We start from the raw sequence: 14278 nt of genomic DNA, 5'->3' as shown, positions 1-14278 counted from the left end.
TAGATTCATTTAAGTGTTTTCCTACTTCTTCCATGGAAACCAGGGAAAAAGCAAATAAAGTGTAATTGTAAGTGTATTTTTCTTAAAGTGATATAGATACTGCCGACATGGGTAAGCCGGACAAACAACAACCGAAGCTGACATTTGAAAGCAAACGATCCAACAAACATATGACAGCGCACTCAGACACTGAGTTGGACTCAGACCATGCACAGCAATCCAAAATGGACAGTGGTCTACAGGCCATCCAACAGAGCCTCCAAGCCTTCAACGGCAAACGTGACTCCCTAACACAACGAGTAGACAATATGGCGTCTAAACTAGACAAGCAAGGTGAAAGACTCACGGAGGCAGAGGTGCGCATATCTACGGTCGAGGATGAATCTAGTGCAACAACACACAAATGTGTGGAGATGGATAAATTACTGGCGATTATCCAACAGAAGAACGAAGATTTGGAAGCCCGATCCCGTCGCAATAATGTGCGCATAATTGGGCTTCCGGAAAGCACCAACACGGGTAGAATGGAAATCTACGTGGAGGATATGCTACGGGACATCTTTGGCACTGAGAGTTTCTCTAACCTGCTTGTTGTTGAACGTGCGCACAGATCTCTTGCACCTCCCTCAAGCCCCGTTGGACCGCCAAGACCCATAATTGCGCATCTCCTAAATTACAGACAGGGACTTAATTCTACACATGGCAAGGGAGAAGCAGCAGATAAATTACAAGGGTAATAATATTTCCCTCTACCCAGACTTCACGATGGAGGTGCAAACGGCCTGCAAGGACTTCGCCTCCTCCAAAAAGAAATTAAGGGAACTGGGAATTGAATACGCCATGCTGTACCCGGCGAGACTTCGCATCACACACGACGGGCGCCCGAAGATCTTCTCAACACCCAAAGCTGCACTAGATTTCATAAAAAAAACGTTTCCCAATCGAAAGACCCACCGCGCAACTATGCCTGATCCGGACTCAGACTGACTTGGCGGCGCTAGGTGGTAATGTATTTTCTAAGTTACGCAACTTAATAATAATAATAATACTGAAGCTTATAAAGCGCGACAGCTACCCCAAGCAGGGGTGTCCCGGCGCTAGAACAACAGGTAACCATAGCGTCAGAGAGGGTAGAGAGCAACCTCCATTATTAATCTGTCCTAAAAAGCCACGTCTTCAAAGCCTTGCGAAAATAGGATTCTGAGTTCGCCTGCCGTAGATGACCTGGCAGGGTATTCTACAGTGAGGCCGTTCTGACCGTGAAAATTCTGTCGCCCATGCGTGATTTCACAAAGCGAGAAGAGCGCAGCAATTTATTGGAATTAGATCGTAGCGCACGGTTTTGCTTATAGGGACACAGTCTATCTTTCAGATATCTCTGGCATTTTCCGTTCAAAGCCCGATATATCAAAGTCATGGCCTTGAATATGATTCTTTTCTCCACTGGAAGCCAGTGGAGCTTCTGAAGGTGCGGAGAGACACGGTTTTGAAATGGTATACGACAAACCAGTCTCGCAGCCGCATTCTGTATCATCTGAAGGAGATGAATGGCATATTTGGGAAGGCCAAGATACAGGCCATTGGAGTAGTCCAGCCTAGATGTGACTGTGGCATGAACTACTATTTTACGGCAGTCTTCCGGTAAAAGGTGCAAAATTTTCCGTAGATTTTTTAATTTACTCAAACAAATTGTAGAGACCTGCTGTATTTGGGCTAGGAAAGAAAGATCAGACTCCCATCTCACCCCCAAATTTCGAATACATTTGGCGGGGAAGGTGGTGGGCCCATTTCTGGCAGCCACCATAAATCTGCAGCAGGGACTGAGCCCTGCCCGAAAAACAGATCTTCAGTCTTCCCCGCATTGAGCTTTAATTTATTCGAATTCATCCATAAAGCTATGTCGTGCAAACAGCCTTTAAAATTCTTAAAAGCCTCTACCGTCTGCTCCTTAAATGAGAAAACCAACTGGGTGTCGTCAGCGTAGGAAATCGCTTTCACTCCCCAGTTGGCATTTAAAGAGAATAGCGGGGCTAGGTAGAGGTTAAAGAGTAGGGGGCTTAGGGCTGAGCCCTGAGGGACGCCGCACCAGAGCTGTTTTGGATTGGATTCGTATGGCTTAAGGGCGACCCTCTGAGTGCGCCCACTCAGATAGGATGTCAACCAGGTCAGAACCTTCCCTCCAAAGCCCACACCTTGTAGTCTCTGGACGAGTATGGTGTGGTCAACGGTGTCGAAAGACGCGGACAGATCCAGGAGCACCAACAGAGCTGATGCTCCTGAATCCAGCGCCCACCTTACCGACTCTGCTACATCAAGGAGAGCGGTCTCCGTACTAAAGCCGTCCCGAAAGCCCGATTGTGTGTCATGCAAGGCACCACTCTGCTCAATGAAAGTGGTCAGTTGTCGCTCCACCAATTTCTCCAGCATTTTACCTGGGGCGGAAAGTAAAGAGATGGGTCTAAGGTTGCTGAGATCATCTGGATCCCCATTTGGTTTCGTTCTCAGAGGGAGAAGTGTCGCATGTTTCCATTTATCAGGAAAGATGCCCGTATCCAGAGAAGAGCTCCATATCTGAAGTAGCGCATCCATCAGGGAGGAGGATAACATCTTCCACAGTTTGGGCGGGCATGGATCATCAGGAGCGCCTGAGCGGCATTTCTGGATTACAGCTAGAGCATCCTGAGGTAATATTGGAGTGAAATTGATAAGCACAGGTGCTTCCGCCGTGAGCGGGGATATGTCTGCTGCCATAGTTGTCTCAGATGGCACAAAGGAGTCGTAAACCTTTAAAATTTTACTTTCAAAGTGACTAGCAATTTTTTCACACAAGGCTAGGGATGGTATTACTTCGGTCTCTAACGCCATGGATTAAAAAAGGATTGGGCTACTTTAAAAACCTCACTACAGGAATGGTCTGCGTTCTGAATGCGGGTAACGATATAGTCCCTCCTGGCTATTTTTATGTCTTTATGGAAATCTTTTAATGCTTTTTGTAGGATGCCTTGGATAAGTCGCTATAACTCAATCTCCACTGGCGTTCCAATCTTTTGCACTTACTTTTTGTTTCCTTAAGGGCACAAGAAAACCAGGGGGCAGTGGGGGACAGTCTAGTAGATTTTGCTACTCTAACCGGCGCGACTGAGTCAACTGCAGTAGCGATCCATTGATGTATGGAGGCTGCGTCTGCATTAGGGTCAGAGGATAAGCAGGGGTGATTGACCTGCAAAACAGTGCTTAATACTGCTTCGTTCAGGTTTTTCCAATTTCTCTTTTGAATAAAGCGAGTTACCTCAGCTTGCCACCGGTTGGGCAAAGTAAACCCAAAAGGGATCAGGTAATGATCTGACCAAGTTAGAGGGGCCGGAATCTCTATATCAATAGCAGAGAGGTTGGTAAAAACCAGATCTAAGGTGTGTCCTGCTATATGCGTCGGGGAGAACACCTGTTGTATGAGATTAGCGCCTGCTAAGGACGATATCAGTTGCGCTGCTTGTGCGCAGTTTGCATCGTTCACATGTAGATTAAAATCTCCTAGAACCATAAAGTTAGTGTACATTACTGATTTTTGAACAATGAGACTGCATAAATTGTGAAGAGCAATTGTTGCGCAGTCGGGGGGTCTATAGATAAGGATGTCCGCGGGGGGTCTATAGATAAGGATGTCCGCAAGGGCGAATGAGGGATTAAATTGTATACAAAAATGTAAGACCTTCAATGCCCTGCTCAGACAGCGGGTCAGAGGACACCAGCTCCCACGAATCTCTAAGAATGATGGCCACCCCGCCCCCCCTTTTCCCGCATTCTCGGTTGGCATGGAACATTTTAAAACCAGGTGGTATAGCTAGTGTGATTGATGTCACCGTATCCATGTTAAGCCAGGTTTCTGTAAGAAACATCATATCCCAAATACCATCACTTAAGATTGACCATACCTCCGTAGCATGCTTGGCCAGGGATCTGCAATTAATGAGGCAAGCCTTAATTTTAACCTTGCACTCTTTCGTCAAGCCCCGGGGCCGTTTCTGTCTCGTATTAAGGGCCTTAGCCCGATTCAGAATCATGTCGCATGTACAGCAACTGTGTGGAAGTGGGTAGACCGCTAAATCAATCTGATGTGGTTTAGCGCAGAGAGGGCCTCGGAGACCCAACAGCTCGTCACACGACCAACATAAGGGCTGACTGCTCCTGCTGCCGGCAGTATTGCCGGCTCCGGTCGCCGTCCGGGCGCAGACGGCTTTGCCTTTGGCGCGCCGGAGGCGCACCCGCTGCGCTCGTCCGCTGCGCGGCCATCAAGTCATCTTACTCAAATACCCAGTGGCAGGAAGTGAGGGAAGAAAGTGGGCGGAGTCCCGTCAGTCCCTCAGTTCAATCGGCACTGTTAGCCGTGACGGACCGGGGACCGCGATAAACAAACAGTAACCCACACTTTTACCCCAGGTAAGCAGTCTTTTAAAGTGCAAGAATAATCCCAGTTTAAAATGTAAAATGTAAGTTTAAAACATAAGTTAAAAACAGACGGTGCAAAGAACAGCAATGTGCAAAAATACAAGCGAGCAGCTTCAATTTTGATTATAAATGAGGGGTGGCCTCACCGCGCGCTGTTACCTAAATGCCTGAACTTTGACCAAAGTAGGTATTTCTAACTATTTGTCCTGGTACGTGTTATCTCTGAAACTCTCAAGGACCTGTACGGCGATAATACGCCATTGGTATGTTTCCCCAAAAGACTCTATGTGACTAGAGACTTCCATATGCTAAAAAAGACTTTGTCACCACATAATGGACATACCCATGTACCCTCTCATGCGAAGATACATATAATATCTACACACTCTCTAGTCCTTAAGATTATTATTACGTGATACGCTTATAATTAATAACTGTTTACTTAACCTATCACATGTTCTGTATGTGAAGCTTCCTGTCCAATGGCATCCCGCCATTGCGTGGGAACCCCTGACTCTTGAGTCATGGCTCTTAGATAATGGCGCCGATAAGCATCCTGAGGTAATATTGGAGTGAAATTGATAAGCACAGGTGCTTCCGCCGCGAGCGGGGATATGTCTGCTGCCATAGTTGGCTCAGATGGCACAAAGGAGTCGTAAACCTTTAAAATTTTACTTTCAAAGTGACTAGCAATTTTTTCACACAAGGCTAGGGATGGTATTACTTCGGTCTCTAACGCCTTGGGATTAAAAAAGGATTGGGCTACTTTAAAAACCTCACTACAGGAATGGTCTGCGTTCTGAATGCGGGTAACGATATAGTCCCTCCTGGCTATTTTTATGTCTTTATGGAAATCTTTTAATGCTTTTTGTAGGATGCCTTGGATAAGTCGCTATAACTCAATCTCCACTGGCGTTCCAATCTTTTGCACTTACTTTTTGTTTCCTTAAGGGCACAAGAAAACCAGGGGGCAGTGGGGGACAGTCTAGTAGATTTTGCTACTCTAACCGGCGCGACTGAGTCAACTGCAGTAGCGATCCATTGATGTATGGAGGCTGCGTCTGCATTAGGGTCAGAGGATAAGCAGGGGTGATTGACCTGCAAAACAGTGCTTAATACTGCTTCGTTCAGGTTTTTCCAATTTCTCTTTTGAATAAAGCGAGTTACCTCAGCTTGCCCCCGGTTGGGCAAAGTAAACCCAAAAGGGATCAGGTAATGATCTGACCAAGTTAGAGGGGCCGGAATCTCTATATCAATAGCAGAGAGGTTGGTAAAAACCAGATCTAAGGTGTGTCCTGCTATATGCGTCGGGGAGAACACCTGTTGTATGAGATTAGCGCCTGCTAAGGACGATATCAGTTGCGCTGCTTGTGCGCAGTTTGCATCGTTCACATGTAGATTAAAATCTCCTAGAACCATAAAGTTAGTGTACATTACTGATTTTTGAACAATGAGACTGCATAAATTGTGAAGAGCAATTGTTGCGCAGTCGGGGGGTCTATAGATAAGGATGTCCGCAAGGGCGAATGAGGGATTAAATTGTATACAAAAATGTAAGACCTTCAATGCCCTGCTCAGACAGCGGGTCAGAGGACACCAGCTCCCACGAATCTCTAAGAATGATGGCCACCCCGCCCCCCCTTTTCCCGCATTCTCGGTTGGCATGGAACATTTTAAAACCAGGTGGTATAGCTAGTGTGATTGATGTCACCGTATCCATGTTAAGCCAGGTTTCTGTAAGAAACATCATATCCCAAATACCATCACTTAAGATTGACCATACCTCCGTAGCATGCTTGGCCAGGGATCTGCAATTAATGAGGCAAGCCTTAATTTTAACCTTGCACTCTTTCGTCAAGCCCCGGGGCCGTTTCTGTCTCGTATTAAGGGCCTTAGCCCGATTCAGAATCATGTCGCATGTACAGCAACTGTGTGGAAGTGGGTAGACCGCTAAATCAATCTGATGTGGTTTAGCGCAGAGAGGGCCTCGGAGACCCAACAGCTCGTCACACGACCAACATAAGGGCTGACTGCTCCTGCTGCCGGCAGTATTGCCGGCTCCGGTCGCCGCCCGGGCGCAGACGGGCTTGCCTTTGGCGCGCCGGCGGCGCACCCGCTGCGCTCGTCCGCTGCGCGGCCATCCAGTCATCTTACTCAAATACCCAGTGGCAGGAAGTGAGGGAAGAAAGTGGGCGGAGTCGCGTCAGTCCCTCAGTTCAATCGGCACTGTTAGCCGTGACGGACCGGGGACCGCGATAAACAAACAGTAACCCACACTTTTCCCCCAGGTAAGCAGTCTTTTAAAGTGCAAGAATAATCCCAGTTTAAAATGTAAAATGTAAGTTTAAAACGTAAGTTAAAAACAGACGGTGCAAAGAACAGCAATGTGCAAAAAAACAAGCGAGCAGCTTCAATTTTGATTATAAATGAGGGGTGGCCTCACCGCGCGCTGTTACCTGAATGCCTAAACTTTGACCAAAGTAGGTATTTCTAACTATTTGTCCTGGTACGTATTATCTCTGAAACTCTCAAGGACCTGTACGGCGATAATACGCCATTGGTATGTTTCCCCAAAAGAGTCTATGTGACTAGAGACTTCCATATGCTAAAAAAGACTTTGTCACCACATAATGGACATACCCATGTACCCTCTCATGCGAAGATACATATAATATCTACACACTCTCTAGTCCTTAAGATTATTATTACGTGATACGCTTATAATTAATAACTGTTTACTTAACCTATCACATGTTCTGTATGTGAAGCTTCCTGTCCAATGGCATCCCGCCATTGCGTGGGAACCCCTGACTCTTGAGTCATGGCTCTTAGATAATGGCGCCGATAAGGTATAATTTGCGAATAATTTACTTAAGCGGTTACTTTGTTTACATAGCACGCTGCTGCTTTTACCACAAGACGTGAGTTCCTCCCTCTCATGGGCAACATTCACGGAACGGAAAGTTAAGAACACATCCACTGAAATCTGATGTGCTGGTTTCTTTATACTCTTATATTTTCTTTGTTTTTATCTAGTTTACACACCGCACATAATGTGAATCCTGACCACATCTGTTTCTTGTATACAGATGTTGAGTAGAGCACTCGGCGGCCCCTCCAGAGGGTGTTCCCCACACTGGTTAGTGCACTGGCATTGTTGGTTATATGGGTATGGCTTTGGCGTAATACGGATGCCGAAGTGGGTGGGGGGATTACGGGTACGTTTTTTGTTTGTTTACGGGCTGATCTTATTGAAGTACGTCAAAATGTATAATATAATGTTCACAAGATTTGTTCATGTGGTGGTATGGATGGGTGTTGCACGACGTGTACATATGAAAAACTCACCAGCTGTTCCCACACTCTACAGACATGGGTGTTCCACGTGATACTCCATTAAAATCACCGCAGCTTAGATTCATAACTTGGAACAGTTAGGGGATTAAATAACCCTAAAAAGATAAAACAAGTATTTGCATATCTAGACCGTCATCAGGTAGACGAGGCTTTGCTACAAGAGACCCAACTGAGCAAGGCTACTAATTATTCAATTGGCAATAAATGGGCCGAACCAGTCATAGCATCTTCATATTCTTCCTACTCACGAGGGGTTTTCCTCTTAGTTAAGAAGGGACTCAATTTAGTTATAGAAAGCACCATAACTGATCAGCAAGGTCATTACATTATTGTGCTGGGACATTTGCGAGGGCATCACCTGGCATTAATTAACACATATAGCCCAATTATAGATGATCCTGAATTCTTCTGCCGCATATGGCGCAACCTCAGAGAACTACCTGACGTAGAACTCATATGGGGGGGAGACCTCAATCTCTCACTTGTGGAGGAAGTCGACAGATCAGACACAACTAAGAAACCACATAAACAAGCGGTGAGGGCGGTAATAGAGGGTATGGCAGAGTTCAACTTGGTGGATATCTGGCGAATGCGTAATCCGACACACAGGGAAGCCACACACCACTCCACTCACACTGCAGCTCCCCGCCTATGCTCCACCTCCTTATATCTGGAGATTTAATGGTAAAGCATTACTAGACCCCACCATTAGAACAGCCATTGAGGAGTACTTCACACTAAACAAGCCGTAGGTGGACGACCCTAGTCTCATATGGGAGGCCTTTAAAGCGACAATTCACGGTGTATGTATTAGTACAACCTCCGGTATTCTTAAAGCTATACGCCAACAACTTAAGCAGCGGGAGGAGAAACTTAACACACTCAGGACTTAACACTCCTAGGAGAGATTCGTAACATAATCACAGAATACCAAGACTATGCCCAACAAGAACTCAACTATATTAGTAAAAGAGCAGTGGCCAAAACATTTGGGGAGGGAGGTAGACCGGGACACGTACTAGCTCATAAGATTTGCACCGGGCCAACCACACATATAGTGTCCAACATTATAGATCGCCAAAACACCTCCCATTATGATACAGAGGGGATACTGAAAGCCTTTATGGATACTTACGGAGATCTATATGATACCAGAATGTTAGCTACATCCCCTGACATACTGCAATACCTCGAAGATGTGGCCATAGCCTGGCTCTCAGACTCTCAACGAGAATACTTATCCCAAGCGGTCACGGTTGAAGAGGTTACAAGCATAATAAAATCACTCCCTAATGGCAAAGCGCCAGGCCCCGATGGCTTCACCAATGAATTCTATAAAACATTCGTTGATATCCTAGCCCCGCATCTGGTGGAGATGTATAGTGACGCCCATGAAAAACAAATTCTGCCGCCTACACTGAGGGCGGCTATGATAATAGCCTTGTTGAAGCCAGATAAGCACCCTAAATACTGTGACTCTTTTAGGCCTCTGTCACTGATTAATGCTGATACCAACATTTTGGCAAAATTATTGGCCACTAGTCTCCAACCCCTGATGACCAATATAGTCCTGCCCGATCAATCAGGGTTCATACCCCACCGTTCCACTGCGCATAACATCCACACTCTATTCGCTCTCTCCCATCAGCTGAACTCAGACATGCAAACAGCGGCGGTGTTGCTAGATGCAGCAAAGGCATTCGATTCAATCGAATGGACTTACCTATTTGCAATATTACAGAGGATGGGGTTGCCCCCCATTTTCACACAATGGATCAGACTCTTATATACACAGCCGATAGCTAGAATACGTGTAAACCAATATGTCTCGGAATCAATAAATATAACCAGGGGCACCCGACTAGGGTGCCCATTATCGCCGTTACTATTTGCCATTGCGTTGGAGCCCTTGGCGTGTAAAATAAGGCAATGCCAAAAAGCCACGGCATTGCAGTCCCCGCAACGTCCCCTGAACATCTCACTATACGCAGATGATATGGTGCTATACATCCGAGACCCAGCTTTGAATATATCCCCGCTGATTAGGGAATATACTAAATTTGGAGGCCACTCAGGACTCCAAATCAATTGGAGTAAATCGACCATCATACCATTAACCGATTCTACCATGTCATGTCCAGTGGAATTCCCCCTGGAGTGTCAGTCCGACCCCGTTAAATATTTGGGAATATGGTTTCATCGCAACCCTGAGGTGATACTGTGTGAAAATTATGGCGCAACCATCAGCACACTAGAAGACAAAGTGTAGCAATGGATCAAACTCCCACTTTCGTTAGCAGATCGCATGGCAGTCGTCAAGATGGTCATATTACCGAAACTTCTTTACCTCTTCACCAACATTCCCTTTACACCACCGATGGCCATATTTAAAAGGATCTCCACCATTGTTACTCGACTTATATGGGCCAGCAAACAGGCGCGCGTGGACATTTACACACTGACTCTGCCTTATATGAATGGGGGCTTCAAAGTTCCTGACTTTCTATTAAACCGCGTGACCATATTTGAAAAACGAAATCAACACGGTTCGTACAACCAACCTAGCCTGGCAGAAAATGGGTAGACTTGCAAATAAACTGCCCTATCTGTTACGCAGGAAAAGGTGGGAATGAATCAACTGCAACAAGTAGGGATTGTTACGATGAGCGATCTATATAACGCTCTTGGACAATTAGACTACATACGAAATCCTACTCTACTCTTTACATTCACATATCATAGACTGCAAGGGGCTATCAAACAACTATACCCATCATTCCCACGGGAACCACCCACCCTACAAGCCCTCCAACATATTATCCAAAATCCGCACAATATACATCTGGTTAAAAACCTCTACACATCACTTTAGGCAGATGTTGGGGGTAAGGCAACTAAGGCAATTGACAGGTGGAATATGGTACTAGATGATCCTCTCACTGAGAAGGAATGGCATACATGCTGCTCCCTGACTGACATGCTCACCCCAAATTGCAATTTGAGGATTATTCATTATAAGTACATACATCAGACTATTATACCCCAAAAAAACTGTGCTATTTTGGACTTCGACCAACTGCACATTGCCAAAGATGCGGAGCTGATGATGCGGACTTCTTGCACCTGGCGTGGCATTGCCCCGATATTAACACATACTGGAACAAAATCACAAATATGATTGGTGCGATGCTTGAGACGCAGGTAGAATGCACAATTAAAACTTGTCTATTAGGTCTAGTGCCACAATCACGATCCTTGAAACGCAGGTTCTGTGTAATAGCATTGCTCTTGGCTAAAAGACAGATATCCATGCATTGAGGAGCCAAGAGTTGCCCTACATACAAACAGTGGTTATGGGATATGTCATATTGCAGGGACACTTTGCAGACTTATGAAGAAGAATTGCCCTCTCGCTCCCAACCTAGGGACTTCTGGATCCCACTCACTGAATACCTCCTCACTCATCAAGTAAATACCACAGCAATGGATGACTAATTTAAAGTTGTATAATTGACCGTAATATGTAACGTTGTGAAAATGATGTACCAGCTAATGGAATCAACTTCTAAGCCCGAAGTTTGTTGTACAAGTTGTATGTATACAATGTTTTGGAAAAGCAATAAAACATTTTTTTTAAAGTAGGAACCCCTGGCTACAGGACTTTGGATTTACCTTGACAAAACTCTGCTACAGAAACCAAGTACTTCAACTATCTACACTACGTTGGATGACCGAAGAATCTCCCTTGGAGTAAAGGAGTTACTCCCCTGCAAGGCAGGCACCTTAAACGCATCTGACCGGTTTGCATCTACGCAGCTCCTGAAGGACTCTTAAGATTTTGCAACATAGAAGGTGGGTTCCTAAGCTTCCCTGAGGCCAACCAGTGCTCTCAGCAAACCTGAGACCCGCAGCCCTCGTGAGGACCGTGCAACCCGTACCCCTGGCCACCATGCACATTTGCAGCAGCATATGCTTTTTGGCAATCCCTGAGGCTGTACTTTGGGCTACTTGTAGTCCAGACCCCGAGCAGTGATTTCACTGAAGATTACTGGCCTACACTCCACGAGTGTCCCGTGGGCTGGTATTTTGTGATTCCTCCCGACATTGGTGGGCATTGGTCTATCGTGCCTCTGGTCACTGTGAAGTGACCCAGACTCTGTCCCCTCTGCTTTCAGGTTCTTCTCAGCTCCTATCCAGGCTTGGATCACACCGGACACTTCTCATCTTCCCGGCAGCAGCACTTTGCAGCATCACGCCATTGAAAACTATGAAGATTCCCGACACCATTTTGACACCTATGCACCCGGCCTCCCTGGGTTAGATAACACGAGTACTCCGGTGCTCACATGGGTGCTCAAAGTCCTCTCGTAAGTGTCCTTAATCATTAAAATTCCAACTGCGACTTTCCCATAGGATTGTACGGAGCTCGCGCCTGTGTGCTCACACTGCACGCGTCCCCCGTGGTTCCCCTGTGTCACTACCTTATGTGGTTCCTTGGGGTCCCAGCGATTTTACGTGCTCTAGGCACTGTGTCTAGTCAAGTCGTGGTTGTTATACCACTTTCTTAGTATATGGTTTGGTCTCCCCCTGGAGCCCACTGTGTATTGTGCTATTTACTGTCGTTCTAGTGCTATAATATTGTGTACCTTGTTTTCTAATCTCATAAAAATGTTAGTAGAGAGTGTTTAGTGATAAATACATATATTTTATATATATACCTTGTGTGGTTCTCCTTTCATTTGGTCATTCAGGAGGTTATAAGCTTGGTTTAGCTGCTTTACATTCCTTCGAGACTTAGCCTGAAGGCTGCTCTCCATAGCTACCACTAGGATAGCTTTCAATAAAGGTTGTCTTTAGCCTAATCATCAATAAGGGTTGTTTGGACTGGGTTAGGTAGGTGCCACACCACATAACACTAGTATGTCTTCTAGGGCAGAACCCAGTGGGGCTCTAACCACTAAGTATGACCATATCCCATTCCAAGAATTGAGGAGTATTTGTACTACTAGGAAACTGAAGACAGGGTAAAACCCCAGAACTCAACGCCTCATAGAGGCTTTGCTGTTAGATGACCTCAGAAAGACCCCAGGGTCTGATGAGGCAGGCAAGTTGGGTGGGACAGCAGAAGAGGAAAGGCCAGGAAGTGAAAACATCCAGGACCTAGACTCTGAAGCTGACCAGGAGGATCTAGAGGATTCTAACCTGGACAATCCAATTCTTCCTGAAGGTGAGGGAGAAGGCCTGAGTGGCCCTCTCTTTACCCCACCTGGAAGTGTTAACAGTTTAGCAAGAAGAGCAAGATCTCCTTCTCAGGAATCTAATCATTCTGGTACTTCCGTAGGGACCTCTGTTTCTCATAGGATTTCTTCTCACAAAAGGGAGTCCTTTTATGAGAAGAAGTGCCAACTGCTTGAGTTTGAGAGAGCTAAGCTCAGAATCAAGAGAGAGCAATTGGCCTTAGATAGAGAATCCCTGGAGCTTCAGAGAGCTTCTAAAATGTTGGGGCTACAGCCCCATGGTGGCAGCAACAGTGTCCCTAGAGGTAGAGAACATACTCATGACCATAGGAACCTGAACACGATTGTCCCTCCCTACCAGAGAGGGGGTAACATCCACAAATGGATAACTGCACTGAAGAGGGCCTGTAAAGTACAGAGGGTCCCTCTGGAGCAGTGGGCAGCAATCTTGTGGCTCTCATTTGCAGACAAAGGTAGAGACAAGCTACTCACTGTTAGAGAAGAGGATGCTGATAATTATACAGTCTTGAAGAGGGCTTTGATTGATGGGTTTGGCTTAACCATTGAGCAATACAGGATTAAGTTCAGAGATACCCAAAAGGCACAGACTCACGACTGGGTTGACTTTGTAGATTGTGCTACTAAGGCTCTGGAAGGCTTGTTACTTGGCAGTAAAGTGTGTGATTTTAAAGGATTGTACAATTTAATTATGAGGGAGCAGATCTTTAATAATTGTCAAAATCAGTTGTAGCATCAGTACCTGGTGGACTCTGATCTGACCTCTCCCCAAGAATTGGGCCAGAAGGCAGACAAGTGGGTCAGAACCAGGGTGAGGCAGAAGGTTCAGAACCAAGGTGGTGACTCCAAGAAGCAAGATTCTAAAAACTCTGATGAGGGTGGGGAGAAGGGTAAAGCCCAGAAGTCTTCTCAGGGGCCCCAAAAATCAGCATGTGGTGGGGAGTCATAATCCAAAAAGGGAAAAGGCAAGAAGAAACCATGGTGTCAAATCTGTAAACAGAAGACCCATTGGACAAGTGATTGTAACACGTCCAAGGACTCAACTCCAGCCACCATTGCCCGGCAACTGTTCCCCCTAGTTTAGCTCCAAGTGGTGGTACTCAGAATAAGGGTGTAGTAGGGTTAACCCTGGGATCTGAGGTGGACTCTGGCCTAGTCAGAGTTCCTACTCAGGCTGTACTGATCTGTGATGGAGGCGTGGATATTGCCTCCTTATTTGT

Source organism: Triturus cristatus, chromosome 11 (assembly GCF_964204655.1).
Source record: "Triturus cristatus chromosome 11, aTriCri1.1, whole genome shotgun sequence".
NCBI classification, from domain to species: Eukaryota; Metazoa; Chordata; class Amphibia; order Caudata; family Salamandridae; genus Triturus; species Triturus cristatus.
Note: the sequence above shows the minus strand (reverse complement) of the source record.